Genomic DNA, 16,918 nt, shown 5'->3' on the forward strand with positions numbered 1-16,918 from the left:
ATTGACGGAAGCCGTATGAATTCTTGTCCACGAACTAGGGGATGTGAATTCACTTTTTCTCTCTTAATGTAGGTTTCGAAAATCACAATAAGGGGAGGGGATTAGCTTGGTCGAAATTCTCATAAGGAGGGGGGTATATATAGTCACTTGTATCTAAACCCTAGTTAGATAGGAATAGGTTACTTAATAGGAATTCCATTCGGAATAGGATTCCTAATTATTATCTTATAATATATCAAATACATTTAGGATAATAATAAATAACCTAATTGGATAATAATAGGAGTATATTAATCTAATTAAAACTCCTAACTTAATTATCTCTTAATTAATTTAATTCACAAACCTAATCAAATTAGGATTAATGGAATTAAAATAATTCCTTATTTACTATATATAAATTTCGGTCCCCCTCTATATAAATGGGTCTTACTGGGCTCATTTGGGCTTCCATCTATTAATGACATCCATCTCTCTTTTGGTTCCAAGTCTTATGTGTGATCCATTAGGTTCTTACTACTTCTGGCCGTATGCAACTATTAAATTAATTTCTTCAAGAATTATATTTAATCCTTGCATAACGGAATGATGTACTGAGTATGTTATAGGCAAGTCTGTAATCATTCCCCCAGAGTCCGTTAAGAAGACAGGTTGATTCTGTCGTTAACCCTTCCGTATTAGTTACAGTATAATTCGATCCTTTATCAACTACATCCTTGAACTGAATCTTATGACTATGGGTGATGTCAAGTCACATATAGCGAGACGTTCATTTTACTTGTACAGGCCGAGTCAACTCAAATAGATAGGTTAAGTGAAATCTGTATTTCTACTCTTAAGCTATTACCTTGCAAGGATTTAGAGTCGAGTCTTCCACAAGCGATCCTTGGATGTATCTCCCATTAATCGGGAGTGATAAATGTTCAATCCAATGTATAACTACCCTGACATTACCTCCTGTGACACCCAACCTTTGCAGTTCACACCCCAGAGTCATCTCTGTTAAGGATCGTGGGACCACAAGATCAAAGTCTCACATTCAGTAATCCAGGATGACCAATTAACATTCCTTTGAGTATGAGGATTAGTTATACCTATTAATACCAATGAGATGAACAGGTGACAAGGAAGAATCTACCCATCCTGTTATCTCAAATCGGATCCCCAATCCTAATGAACGACGTTTCATCGGATCTATGTAACTGTCCAGATATCTATATATATGAAGCTTGTGAGATCAGCTTTCTGTCGGACAGAAGACATTGTTACATACAAGTCTCAACAATGATATATCAATCCTAAACATATCACTTGACTTGGGGTGGTTTTAAGTTTATTAGTTTATTATAAAGTTTTGTCTCACTTCATGCTTGTATGAACACTTTATAATCACTTTAAACAAACTTACGGATTTCCTTTTATTAGACTTTATTTAGTGCTTAAAAGAGATTGCCTTTATATAGTTATAAAACATATATCTCATTAAAACAAATGATATAAAGAACAATTCATTTACATTAAGTTTGTATCCTGCAACAATTGTCTATAGGACACTAAACCCCAACAGTTCCGGTCCTTTATTGAAAGAGATCTTTGGGTGGATGTTGAGGTCGCTGGCCCGAGGTTCACTTGGTGCAATGGCCGACAGGGTGGAGCCAGAGTTTGTAGTAGGCTTGACAGGGTGTTGGTTTCAGAATCTTTGGGGGAAAACTAGAGCTGCCGTAGCACTATTTTATCCAGGATGCATTCGGATCATCATCATGTCCTTTTCTCTTTTGGTCAGTTTGCTGTAAGGGCCTCACACTTTCGCTTTCAGAAAATGTGGACTCTTCATTCTGAGTTTTAGTCGTTGATTCGGGACTACTGGAGGGGCCCGCACCCAAGTCTGAGCCCCATGCACTTGGTAAGTCATAAGTTGAAAGGCCTTCGGCCTATTCTTAGAGAATGGAACCGTTCTATTTTTGGCAATTTGGACCGTAACATCAAGGGGAACGAGCTCGCTCTTCACCAAATCCAAGTTGATATCGCTTGCATACACTGATGAGCTTCGGGACAGGGAGATTTAAGCGCAGGCGCAGCTTGTGCATCATTTAGTGCAAAAGGAAGTTTATCTTAAAGAGAAAAGCCGGATCCGCTGGCTGGAGGCTGGAGATAGAAACAGTTCCTTTTTTCATCGTGTGGCTACTGTAAGGAAAAGTATGCGAGGAATTTCAACATTAGAGGTAGACGGTGCTTTGACTACTGATCCTGAGGTAATTGTTCTCATGTAACCTCTTACTTTGAAAACATTTTTAGGAATCCGTTGGGTCCGGTTGATCTTTCTAGCATTTCTGATCTTGTTCACCCTACGATAACGGCTGAGGAGAATGACTCGCTATTGCGCAAGCCGGAGCCGGTTGAGATTTATCAAACAGTTATGGGCATGGATCCGTCAAGTGCGCCGGGTCCAGATGGATTTACAGGTCAGTTCTTTCAATCCTGCTGGGAGATTGTTGGGCTTGATATTTGCAACATGATTAATTGGTTCTTTGATAATGGCCTGGTTACAACCGGGTTGAATTCTAGCATTATGAGGTTGATTCCTAAAGTGGAGGGTGCCCTCCATATTGGTCAGTATAGACCGATTATAATGAGTAATTTCTGCTACAAGCTAATTGCTAAGATTATTGCTGATAGACTTGCTCCTGTGGCTAGCTGTATCGTCTCGCATAATCAATTTGGGTTTGTTAAGGGTCAGAATATTCATCACTGTATTGCCCTTGCCTCAGAGGGGGTTAATTGTATTAACAAAAAGTGTTTCGGAGGAAACATGGCGTTAAAAATTGATATAAAGAAAGCTTTCGATACGTTGGATTGGAACTTTCTTTTTCAGGTGCTAGACTCTTTTGGCTTCTCTCTAAAATTTAGGGATTACCTTTTAAACATGTTCTCCTCGGCCCGGCTATCTATTTTGACACCTAAGGGTACTTCTGGATACTTCTCCTGTTCTAGAGGGGTTAGATAAGGAGACCCTCTCTCCCCGATTCTGTTTGGTATTGCAGAGGACTACCTTAGCAGGCTCCTATCTCAGGCGGCTTCCAATGGTTCTCTCTCTCCTATGAGGTACACTAGCTTTCGAGATTTCCCGATGCATCTTTTGTATGCAGATGATGTTATTGTCTTCTGTAAAGCTTCAATCTCTAATGCAGCAGCGATTAAGAACATCTTCACGCAATACGGGTTGATTTCGGGTCAATTTGTCAACTGGGATAAATCAGAATCTTATTTTAGGGACTCAGTTTCTGCGGTCAGAAGGGCCCGCCTCACTAGCATCACCGGGGTTCGGTTTGGAAGTATTCCTTTTAACTATCTGGGAGTTCCTCTTTTCAAAGGTATGCCTAACAAGAGATATCTGGGGGGTGTTTGTGATAAAATATCAGGAAAATTTGATAGATGGAAAGGTTCGTCACTGTCAATGGCGGGTCGATTGGCTCTTGTTAACTCAGTAATCACGAGTTCACTATCGCACTCCTTTTCAGTTTATAAATGGCCCAAAAGCTTGTTAAACCGCCTGAGATCCCATATAAGAATTTCATATGGAACTGTAATGTTTTTGAAAAGAAGTTGGTAACAGTCTCTTGGACTACCTGCTTAAAGCCGGTTTCTAGAGGGGGTCTTGGCATTAGAGACTTGAGCAGATTCAATCTAGCGCTCTGTGGCAAATTAGCTTGGGGAATTCTGACCGGGGATTCAGTTTGGCTCGCCTTGCTGCGCTCCCGCTACCTAGACCGTGCTGGCCTCCCGAGAGTGCATCTTCCCAACTCCTCAGTTTGGAATTCTATCAGACCTGCTTACCTTTTGCTGCAGCAGAACAGTCATTGGTTCTTGGGAGAAAACTCCAACTTGAATTTCTGGTCGACGAATTGGATTAGGCCTTCGGTGGCGGAGCGTCTGGGTTTAGCATTGTCGGATCAGCGCAAGCGCTTTGAGAAAGTGAGCGATTTCAGGTTGGATGGCAAGTGGTCTCTGCCGCCATTGCCGAAAGATATTGCACAGGCAATCCATGACACCAAGATAGAAGAAGAGGCTACAGACGTGTGTGTTTGGATGCCAGCGATCAACGGTAATTTCTCCTCTAACCTCTTCTATCACTGGATGGGTTCAGATTCTGCACCGGAGAGGGTTTTCAAGTTCCTATGGCGGAATTACATTCCTCCGGCTCACTCGTTTGTGTGTTGGAGAACTTACTACGGGGCGCTCCCGACTCACTTGAATCTCATGAACTGTGGCATTTGCATTGTCTCTAGATGTTGCTTGTGTCAGAAAAATACGGAGTGCCTTGATCATCTAATGATTCATTGTAGCTTTGCTAAGGAAATCTGGTCTAGTATCTCTTATTTATTCGGAAGACGTCTACCGGATAGTGATAACATTAAGGATCGGCTGTGCTGGGCAGCCTATCAACGGTTCAGCTCTCAAATTTACGCCTTATGGAACAGTGCAATTCTTCACGCGATTTGGTCTATCTGGCTCATTCGGAATGACTGCATTTTCAATGACAAACCCCTGGACATACACCGTGCGCTTTGGCTGATTTGGCTTCACATTAGGCGGATTGATCACTTCAAATTGGGTAACATCTGGAATTCAGAAACGGAGCGGACTATCCTGGCTAACTTGGGCCTTACCCCTCGTCTCTCCAACTCGCTTAGAATCTTACCGATCAAATGGATTCCTCCGCCTTCTGGCTGGGTTAAGGCGAACACTGACGCCTCGATCAGAAACGGCTTAACAGGGTGTGGTGGAGTCTTTCGCAACAACAATGGTATCTGCATCGGTGCTTTCTCCTTTCCAACAACCGACCGTCTAGTTCATGTCGCGGAGCTGAGAGCCGCTCTCTTTGCCATCAATCAAGCTCATAGTAGAGGATGGGATTCCATTTGGCTTGAGTCGGACTCAACCTATGTAGTAGCCTGCTTACGAAACACCGGTATCGCTATTCCCTGGACTCTTCGCTCGGACTGGACGGAATGTCAACATAACATGCTCATGATGAGGATCGTGGTCACCCATCTTTTCCGGGAAGGTAACCAGGTTGCAGACGCCCTAGCCAATTACGCTCGTTCCGCTATGGGTAACACTTGGTGGGATTTACCTCCACCCTTTTGTAATAGCCTTCTAGCTTTTAACTTCTCAGGTCAAGCGACTTATCGTTTTACCTGATGGATCCTCTGCTGTATTAACTTTATTTTTTATTTTTTATTCATTTATTCAATTCGGGCTCTGTAGGGGGTCCTTCAGGGGTGCCAACATAGTTGGGATGTCTGAACCCTCCTCCAGTCCTCCGCTTTTAATTAAAAAAAATCATTATACTGTGTATCTTATAAATTATTGCATATAATATATTCAGAGCACATAATAATATTTTTTTTGAAATGAATATAATCTTTATTATAAACGAATGTCAATTTCCCTGATCAGGATGCCTTCAATGAACACATAAATAGAAAACTAAATGAAAGAATTAGCATAGGAACATGCGTTTCATGCCATAACATGGACCGCATCGCTCGCTAACCTTGAAACAAAAGCCACTAAACAACAAAGGTGGTTACTAAGAAGAACTTGAATGTCCTCAACAACACTACCAAATTCCATAAGATCCCTGCAATTTGTCAAACCACTGTTTACCACCACTTTTGAATCCGAATCAGAGAGGACATTTCGGTATCCTAAAGTCAAAACCCACTCCATACTTTCCTTTAGTGCTATAGCTTCTGCCATTTTAAACGTAACAACACCTTCCATATATGTACAAAACAAAAACTACAGTCGAAAATTTTAATATATATAACATATAACATAAATAGTAAAATATTATACTAACAAATGAGTCTTATTTAAACAATAATTTATATTTTTTATCATTACTTTCTTTACACTTTTCCTCTGATTGAACAGGACATGGACGAACTGTCCGCTTGTCCTAAAGAAATAGATAGCTACCCTTGATTAGTGGGAGTCATTAAAATATTTCCACGATTCAAGAACGACCTTCCAAATCTGCTCCGATTTTTCCTGATTAGTTCCTTTAGACTCCTAGATGATTTTTAGCCGTCTAGACTCCGCCTAGCGCCGCCAAAGCGACGATGAATAAAAGCATTTTTTATTTTATTTTTATTCTCGCTTTATTATAATTCATTTTTAAGTTGTTTTAATAATATTGTTGTTGAAATGTTAATTTCGTACCTTTTAAAAGATATATGTTATAAATAAAAGTGTTTTCTATATTAAATAATTCTATATTATTATTTTTAGATGATATAATATATTTTTTAATTGAATTTATTGATTAACAAATAAAAAATATTAAAATACAAAGCAAATTAATCTTCTTGAAGCCCTATCACCTGACTAATGTCATAAAACTTGTTTAAAATGTTAGATTGAAGGCAACAAAGTTTATGGTTTCATAGGAACTTTAATGGCATTGTTTAGGAGATGAGTTTAGGTGCTGCAGATTCTTAAAGAAGTTTCAGAACCTTATTACGGAGAAAGCAGAAATTCTCTGGCCAGCTGAGCTTAGCCACTGGACTGAAAGCTGCATTTCCGTCTGCCACCGGCGGTTGCATTTCTCTATTCAATTAGCCGCTGATGTGAATCCAAACTAGGCATATTTAATGAAATCAAAATAAAAAATTATGGAGGGAAGAAGAGAGTGCTTCTAAATGAAATCCGATTGGATGTTTTCTTGATCTAATCAATTCATTAAAAATGGGTGGGATTTCAGAGGCATGCATCTCTATATCATACGTGATCGTAATCATTCTCTTCGAAAGACTAAACGAACAAAGACCTTTCAAATTCTGAAAATAATATATAAACCCCCAAATCGAAACACACTGCCAAAATATAACACATCATTTCTCATTCCCTCTGGTCGACAGCAGAAGAATGGCCTCCTACACAACTATCACAGAGATGGTAAGTTTCGAGAAAGAAGTAAAAAAGAGCAAATCTCCGATGAACAATCGGCTTTCTCATTCCTTGCTGAGGTACTTTGTTCACATAAATCATTCATGAATCTTGCAAAGGAAAGGATACCTAAGCGTAATTCATTTACTTGATTCTCTAGGTTAAGGATCCGCGTGCCACTCAGAATTGCTGGGCCTATAAGGTTGGAGAAGAGTATCGATGTAATGATGATGGGGAACCACCTTCCACCGCCGGGAAGCCAATACTGTCTGCTATTGAATCTTCTGGGATAGATGGAGTCATGGTTGTCGTCATAAGGTAACATTTCTTTTTCTTTTTATCAGTGCATAATCCACCGAGGTTTGGTCTGTAATGTCAATTTCTTAATTAGGCACTTCGGAGGTATCAAATTAGGTATGGGTGGATTGGTGAGGGCTTATGGAGGAGTTGCCTCCGATTGCCTCCGAAATGCTCCTACGCGTCTTATCAAATCTAAGGTATTCGGATTCTTTGTTTGGCTAAATTCCATCAATAGTTTTTGGAGTTTTTTTAAACTTTCATTTTCTTTTCTTTTCATTATTGATAACAGTTGACTCATAATATCTCTATCTCTAGTTGTTGAAAATAATATTTGTATTGGATTTTGTAGATCCCAATGAGAATGGAGGTTCCCCTTAACCTTATTCGAGCTCTACACCATCAGGTGATGAGGATCATGTTCTAGTGATTCTTTTTGTTGTTTTGTTTGTATAAAGAGTTATGCCATGATTATCTAATAGCATTTCCAATACTTTTATAACCCCAAATCATTCAATAAACATGTCACATCGATTTGGCTTGGTTGAGTTGTACATAGGGTGGGTTTTTCGATACCAAAATCAATAATAAATAAAGTTGAGAGAGATTAAACAATGTTGTACCTTAGAAAAAGGGTAACCCTTAACATTTGATAGGTTCTAGTTGTCCAAAGACCATTTTACCTTTAATAAAGCAGTGAGACGGTTTTGCTTGTGAGCTTCTTTATGTAAATGCTTGGGGTCAAAGAGCATTAGTAGTATATTTTGAATTTTTGGCTTAGATACTTGTTTTTCAATCATTTATGTTGTGGTTGGGTGATACAGCTACAACCTTTCCAATTGGAGAATATTGAGGAGGATTATGAGACCGGAAAAGATGGCATTGTGATGGTTTCTTTTAAAGTTGATCATGACAAGGCTGAACAATTGGAGGTTGCTATCAAATCAAACTGCAGCCGAGACCTTGTATTTTATAAGCAGTGAGACAGATTCAAATTCAAGAGTTTGGAAAAGGATGATCATGGCATGCATCAAATAGTATGAGGACTGGAGTGATATATATGTTAATGTAATATCTTGTTCCCTTGCAGTACTTTTGTACAATTACTTTTGAAGTAAAATCAATAGTGGTGGTTATTACTAAATTTGCAGTCTAAGCATTTATAGTCATAACCACCATTAATAACATCTCATTTTAATGGTAACGTATGTAATTTTTTTTGGATAATTTATAGATTTATTTATCATAATATCTTAAAATCCTAATTATTTTTTATAGCTTTTTATTTAACAAACAATTAAGTGAATATTTACTATCAATTGATTGAAAATCATTAAACATATAAAAATATTAATTGAATAAAAAAATTAGGGAACAATTATTATTAATTAATTATATATATATTAAAAAGATCACTAAAATCTTAAGGTTGACTAAAAATTATTATTATTATTATTATATATTTTGCATTGTATGAGTTTATCAACACAATTCTGTCCATTTTCTATATGTATCCAAATAATATTAATATTCATCCCAAAAAAATATATTAATATATAACATATAATTGAATAGATAAATTGGAAATGGTGATAATATTATTAAAAGTTAGTTACTGAAGAGGTATTTATTGAGATTTTGATAAATCTCTGTGACTATAAACAAAGAATCTGAAGATGTGACAAAAATTAATTGTTTTCCAGAAGATGTAACATATTCAAAATCATGTTTTCAGCTAGATTTCTTGCTCCCCATGATGAGAATGACGTTTCAAAATTTTTGGAGAAGTGAATTGTAATCTTTCAACAACAAAAACGTTGAAAAGACAGGATTTCCGCACCCCAACACAACAAATCTTTAACCAAAAACTCTTCCAACATCCATTCTAAGCTCTCTCCTCTAAAATTCCTAGGCCTATTTCTCTCTTTTATGCTCAAGATTTGCATACTTCTTTTCAAGATTCTCAGTGGTTCTAATTATAACAACTTTTGATCTTCTAGTTTATTTGTTTACTGTATATGAGGCAAGTTTATGTTCATGGCTTCATTGCAAAACTCCTGAATATTGTTGTAATTTTTGCCCATTTTCACCCATTCCTATTTGCACAACACAATCACTAACATAAAATACCAAAGACTCTTTAACTTGATATAGGTATCATGAACCTGTAAACGAAGTAAAATCGTTGAATAACAGTAAACAAAAGTTACAACAATATTCAGGAGTGTTGCATTGAAGCCATGAACATGAACTTGCCTCCTATAAAGAGAGGTAAACGTTCAATAATTGAAATTAGTCCCATTATGTTGCCTCCCAAATCAGATTCATAAGATGCATATTGTAATGTAACAAGGAAGATTTGCATATATCAACTTTAATAAATCATATCCCAGCTACATAAACAGTATCTTCAACTCCAAGATCCTGAAATCTTAACTATTTTATACTTGCACATCAGCTACAATTTATATCTAATTTTCATTAAGCAAGACATTTCATGATGATCAACACTAAAAGACCAGAAAAAGTGATTCTGCAAGTATAACTAGGGGCAGAAAAGAAAATTAGCATTAATCTTAAGGATAATGAAACATCTTACTCTACATCAATGCGTAGAACTTATGAAGTTTAAGCTTCCTGTGAACAGACAGTAGAGACAAATAATGCAGTTGAAAGCAAAGTTACAAACTTGGAGTTGCATCATAGAATTATGAAGATAAAAGGGTTTCTTCAACATAAGATACATGAAATCACAGTGTTTAACAATCAGAACATCCTGTGGTTTACATAGCATTCAATTTTAACATGGTTAGAATGTACTTTATTGTGGTTTACAGAGCTGTAGAATTTAGATTCTTGAGTGAATAATTCCTTCCAACACCATTGTACACTAGATTATCAAAGAGCGTTTCAGGATGTTAATCTAATCAAGCATGACATATCAACAATTTACACAGAGATGAGATAAAAAATCTAAGTTAAGAACAATTGTAGAAAATACTTTATCTTTTCATATAAAAGTAGACAATACCATACCATAATACTATTATATGCAGCCAAAAACGGTCTAATCTAGTGTTAAACCTATTCTAAGACAAAAGGGATAAATTCCCAATCAAACTCCAAAAAGCCCTTCCTTACCTTTGCCTTTTCAGTTTTCCCCTAAGAGATACTCTCAATACCAAGATCAACATAGGTACTCTCAAGAGCAGCATAGTCCAAATAATCCTCAAAAATTCCCTTCTCCTCCTCACTTTCAATTCTGCCTGTATTTTCTGGCTCCGAAACTCCCTCCTCCTCACTTTCAGTTCTGCCTGCCTGAGATTCTTCTCTAACTTGTTTGAATTCAGCATCTACGGTTGTATAGCTAATCCCTCTCCCCATCTTCTTCTTGGTGTTCTTTGCCACTACCTTAACATTCATCTTCCTCTTCCTCTTCATTCTAATCTCATCATCAGTTCCCAAACTCCTCTGCAATACATCATCCTCATTCTCTCCTCCTGTCTCTGTCTCCTTCTCCACATTGCTGTTTTTTTCTTTCTTGCATTCATCTTTTCCCCCAATTTCATAATCACCATCACAATCATCATCAGAAATTAGCACAACATCCTCCAACTCAGTTTTTAAATTACCTTTCTTTTCACTCAAGGAAGAAGCCCTAACCCCCACATTTTCCCCTTTCATGTAATTCGAGGAAGTTCCGAAATCGTAATTCATCCCATACCGTAAATAATAGGGATCCTCCCCTTCAACCAAACAACCCGGAGGCGGCGGCACCACAGCCACGCCGTGAAAGGGTTTCCTGCAGTTTTGACACGTCAAACAATAGTTGACATAAATCAGTTCATACTCATACAAGTAGTAACAGAAAGGACACAGAGTCCAAAAAACGCCAACTTGTTTTCCATTGTCTTCAACATAGCCAGGAATTTTCTCTCGTGAAGCATTCATCTTGAAATAAAAGAGCCCACCTTTAGAGAAGATGAATCGAAACAAAAGCAGAATAAAAACGGGGCAGAGAAGAAAAAGAGCCCAGCTTTAGAGGAGATGGTAGAAAAGAGCCAAAGGAATATATTTATGTTAGCAGCTGGGAGGAGTACGTTGTTAACCGGGCGGCGTCATTCATTCGTACTCCTATTTGGATTAGAAAACAAATTTCTGTCCTAGTTACCGTACATATATCTCCTTGAAATTTCACTCTAATATTTTCGCAAAAACCAAATGCTATAAATTTAGTTCGAGTTAAGGTGCAAAAATACCTATAACGTTTTGAATTAGGAGCAATTTTATCTCTAACGTCTAAAATTGTGCAATTTTATCCCTAACGTTGGAAGCCAATAGCAATTTTATCCTAACGTTGATAAATTGGGTCAATTTCAGACACTATTATAAAACACAGATATTTTCGTTCCTTATTCTGCACCAATTGCATAACAATTCGTTCTAAAAAAAGGATTTCATGTTTTTTATAATTTAATAATAGAATTTAAGATTAATATTGATAAATTCGGTAAATTTTTTGATTTTTTTTGTCTTATTCGTACAAAAGACAGTATATTTTTTTATTATTATTATTTTCACATCTCAACGTATGTTTGTGATTTGTTACTGATAAAATCACACACTGTGAAATATAGATGACAAGATTCATGACCGAGAAGACAATTTGATGAATTATTTCTCAAATTGACCCAATTTATGAACGTTGAGGGTAAAATTGCTCTTGACTTCCAACGTTAGGGGTAAAATTGCACCATTTTAGACGTTAGGGGATAAAATTGCTCCTGGCCCAAAACGTTAGAGGTATTTTTGCACCTTAACCCATTTACCTCTAATTATTATGAGAAAATAACACGTTAAAATGTTAATAATTAAGTGTATCACGTAAATTAATCACAATTTCTTTTATCAAACCAATTCGTTGGAATGTATCAAATTAATTGGTATCATCACCAATTTTGAAAAAAAATTAGATTAATTTTTAAAATAGTATAGAGAAATTCATTTCTAGATTAGTCTACTGTAATATTTAGATTTTTTAAGTCTTCTTTAGTTGATTTTTTTTTGTTTCCTCAACTACCTAATTTGTGGTCCAAAATCAGTTTAACATACTATAAATAGGGTGTTTAGGAGTGTGCAAAAATTAAAAAGGTCAAGTAATGAGCAAAAGAGTTATAAGCGAGTGAGGAAAAAAGCAAAGTGTGTAAATGAGAAAGAGTACAACAATAAAAAAAATATCTTGTTGTTCTTGTAAAATTTTACTTCCAATTTAATAAAATAAAAGTTGTTCATTTTAAGTCTTCAATATTCAACAAGTGGTATCAGAGCGGACGGTTAGGGACCAGTACATGGTCGAGTACGAGTAGACAGTTACGGGGTGTTTGTTAGAAGGGATATAGAAAGTGGGATATAGGGATAAAAAAACACGAGATAAGTTATCCCGTGTTTGTTTGAGAGATATAAGAGTGAGACAGATGAGGGATAAGCCTCTTATCCTTGAAATCCTATACCCAAGAGGGGGGGGGGGTATAAGGAGGAGAGATAAGCTCCTGCGATTTTAATAGGATGGAAAAGTCCATCAAATCCCTCAAATTAATGTTATGTAGTTTAAATAAGGTTAAAATAGTAAAATGTATTATTTTATCCCTATCCCTATCCCACATACCAAACATTGAATAATAATTCTCGATTATCATATTTTTATCCTTATCCCTACCAGTTATCCTTATCCTTATCCTAATCTTTATCCTTATCCATATCCCAATAGAATACCAAACGCCCCGTTAGGGACCAGTTACTGAGTGATAGAAGTTCGCGATCTGGGATCGTGGTGGTATGAGGTACTTTTAGCGCGTAGTGTGGGACTTTGGAAATTATTGATCAATGACCAAACTTACTTGGTTGATTAAAGGAGATAACCAAGTCATCATGGCAAACATGTCTACCTCGGTAAGCACTCTGAAAAACTCAATAATAATAATAATAATAGTACTTGGAGTACTCGTATGCAATTTTATTTGCTCAACCAAGATTTATGGGAGACTGTTGGAGGTAATGAAACAATCCTCTGACGGAACAAAAGTTCAAGTGTAGTAAAGCAATGTATGCTTTATCAATTTCGATAGAGGACGATTTGCTGCAACGCATCAGGGATGCCAAAGCCCCCAAAGACGCATGAGACATTCTTGTCAGAGTATTTGCAAGAACAAACGATGCCAATCTCCTACAACTTGAAAACAAGTTACTATCGGTCTCACAAAACGACACGGCGGTGAGTCAATACTGTACTAAAGTTAAAACTTTATGTAAAGAAATTTTGAAATTGGATCAAAAAAATAAAATTACTGAAACGAGAATGAGAAGAATTATAGCCCATGAGTTGCATTCTGAATTTAACGCTTTTGTCGCAACAATCTGTGGATGTAAAGAGCCAAATTTAAATGAATTGGAAAATACCTTGGCTAATCAAGAAGCTCTAGACAAACATATGTCTAAAGTCTTAGTCAAGGATAAAGATAAAGCTCTTTTTAGCAATAAAAAGAGCAAGGATCCAAAATCAGCGAGATTGAAAGAAATGGCGGAAGATTCAAACTGGGATGGCAGAAAATGCAACAAGGTCAATGAGGGAGTTGGAAACAAGAAGGAGGTCACCACAACCATAATCAACCAAACGAGAAGGCACAACGTGACAAGAATAATCAATGCTCGAGATTGTCAATACAAGAAAGCAGAAGGAAACACTACAACATCCACACATGCTCAAGATGAAAGAGAGAAAGATTAGGACTTCGAGACTTCATGTGCAATTATAGAGCCAATGACATATGATACAATCATGCTCTCCAAAGCAGATGCACAAGATGAGCTAGCACTTACCCCTTTAAGTAAGAAATTTATCAATTATAATGATGATTGGACAGTGGACTCTGGATACTCTAACCATATGACTGGAGACAAAGAAAAATTATCAAGCATGACAGAGTATAAAAGGGAGCAAGTTGGTATCATCGCGAACAACTCAAAACCATCAATCACACATGTTGGAAAGACGATGGTCGTGCCTCGATACAACTCTAAGGAAGTCCAATTGGAGAATGTATTCCATGTACTCGGGAAGACAAAGAAGTTGATATTAGTGTCACAACTGACATCCTTGGGAAACTACATGGTATTTGGTCCGAACGATGTTAAGGTCCACCAAAGTTTGAGGCTCACGAGCACACCATTTATTAAAGGGAGAAAAATTGAGCCTGTTTACATAATGTTAGCACAATCAGCCTACGTAGACAAAGCTAGAAAGAACAAGACATCCGATATGTGGCATGCACACTTGGGACACACGAGCTATCATAAGTTGGAGGTGATGATGAAGAAGTGGATGCTTAATGGGTTTCCACAACTTGATGTTTGAGAAGGCATTGTATATATTGGATGCTAGTTTGAGAAAACACACTAGTTGCCGTATGAAGATCCTTAATATCGAGCAAAGGAGCCTCCTGAGTTGGTGCACTCTGATGTATTTAGTCATGTAAAGCAGGAAGCAGTCAATGGTCATCAATATATGATAAATTTTATTGATGATTTCTCAAGGTACGTGTGGGTGTATTTTATGGAAAACAAATAAAAAGCATTTAGCAAGTTCCAAGAGTTCAAAGAGAAGGTTAAGAAGGAACTTGATTGAAAGACCCAATGCCTTCACACTAGCAATGGATGAGAGTGTACTTCGCATGAGTTATCAAGATAATTGCAAGACTGCAAGATTCGACGCCAGCTGACTTGTCCTAATACTCCAGAATAAAATGGTGTAGTAGAAAGGAAGAACAGAGACATTGCAGAGATATGTAGAAGCATGTTACGTGCGAAGAATGTTCCAGCTCGGTTTTGGGCAGAATGTATGAAGGCAGTTGTAGATGTTATCAACAGACTACCACAAGCACCACTTAGATTCATTTCACCCTTTGAGAAGCTATGAAAGATCAAACCCACTATAAGTCACGTTCGAGTGTTGGGTTGCGTATGTTATGTTTTTGTTCCTGATCATTTATGTAGCAAGTTTGATAAGAAAGCTATAAGATGCATCTTCGTGGGTTATGTAGCAATGTTGTGATCCAACAACAGGGAGGTGTTATACTTCAAGAAATGTGGTGTTTGGCGAAGTTTCATCCTGATATATAGTTGTTCTCCCTGATTCAAGAAAAACTTGAAAGAGAATAGGCGAGGAAATCACCCAGGAGGTGGACAAAGTAGAAGAAAACATTGGGAGCAAGTCACATGAGAAGATCCAATCTCCATTGCATATATGAGTACATTATCAAACACCTGAAGAAGAATGACCAAGTTAGCTTAAGGAGGTCGTTGGTGTTGATAAAACAACAAAAGAACAATAATCACCAGTACGAAGGTCAACACGAAAACTAAGACCAAATCCTAAGTATGCAAATGTGGCAGTGATTGAAGAAGCAGTAAAGGAGCCTGCGACGTATGAAGAAGCATCCTTAAGTAAGGAGTGGAGAAAGGTTATGCAAAAAAAAAGATGGCTTGAAACAGCACGAGACTTGGGATTTAGTTCCCAAACCTAAAGATGTGAAGCCTATTTCATGCAAATGGGTTTCTAAAGTAAAGCAGCGCCCTGATGGATCAATTGAAAGGTAGAAAGCTCGATTGGTGGCTCGAGGATTCTCATAGAAGTATGGTTTGCACTTGCAGCTAGTAAATATTGGAAGCTATGGCAGATGGATGTGAAGAATGCTTTCTTAGATGGCAAATTGGATCGAGAGATATACATGGACCAACCTCAAGGGTTCGAGAGTAAGGCTTAACCAAACTATGTATACAAGCTGAAGAAGGAGTTGTATGGATTGAAGTAAGCACCAAGAGCATGATATGGGAAGATAGCAAAGTTCCTGATTCAAAGTGGCTACATGATGGCACAGCTGATTCGAGTTTGTTCGTGAAAGTCCAAGGTGAGAAGTTGGCTATAATATTAGTTTATGTTGATGATCTTATCATCAAAAGTGATGACGTTGCTAAGATAAATCAAGTGAGAGCCAACTTAGCAATACATTTCCAAATGAAGTCCTTGGGAGAGTTAAATAACTTTCTTGGTCTTAAAGTTGAGTGCATAAAGGATGGACTCTTCTTGTGTCAACACAAGTATGCTAAAGATATTTTAGAAAAGTTTAGGATGCTAGAGTGCAAGCCAATTACAACTCCAGTAGAGGTACATGACGCGGCCTCACGCGGTTGTGGAGCGAGGCCGATCTTAGGGATAAGTGTACCCCGTCGTTATCAAGTAATAAATTTCTGGAAAAGTCCAGGTATCGTCCACAGGATTTATTTCTGCAAGTATCGGGTTACTTAGTTTCAGGTGTTATCTAGGCTTAGGGGGTTTTGAGTTGGTTTTTCTTAAGTTAATCTACTCCTAGGTTGGATTATACTACTCCTAGCTAAGTTATCCGATTCTAACTAAGTTATTCTACGCCTAATTAAGTTACTCTACCCCTAATTAAGTTAAACTACTCCTAAGTGATCTTTTACCAATGCAATTATCCGAAGGAACATGAAGGGATACGATGATAATGAAAATAGATTGTTTAAGCAATTGAATTAAAACCTAAGTCACTTGTGTCCGAGGCGATTAACCCGACCTATCCTCCTAAAGTCCCTA

The 16,918-nt window shown here is 37.3% G+C and overlaps 1 pseudogene; it reads left to right on the top strand.

Moving 5' to 3' along the window:
• The first annotated feature begins 6,933 nt into the window (after positions 1 to 6,933).
• LOC136229845 (uncharacterized) lies at positions 6,934 to 8,234 on the top strand (annotated as a pseudogene).
• Positions 8,235 to 16,918: the final 8,684 nt, after the last annotated feature.

This window comes from Euphorbia lathyris, chromosome 5 (assembly GCF_963576675.1).
Source record: "Euphorbia lathyris chromosome 5, ddEupLath1.1, whole genome shotgun sequence".
In the NCBI taxonomy this organism is placed as follows: Eukaryota; Viridiplantae; Streptophyta; class Magnoliopsida; order Malpighiales; family Euphorbiaceae; genus Euphorbia; species Euphorbia lathyris.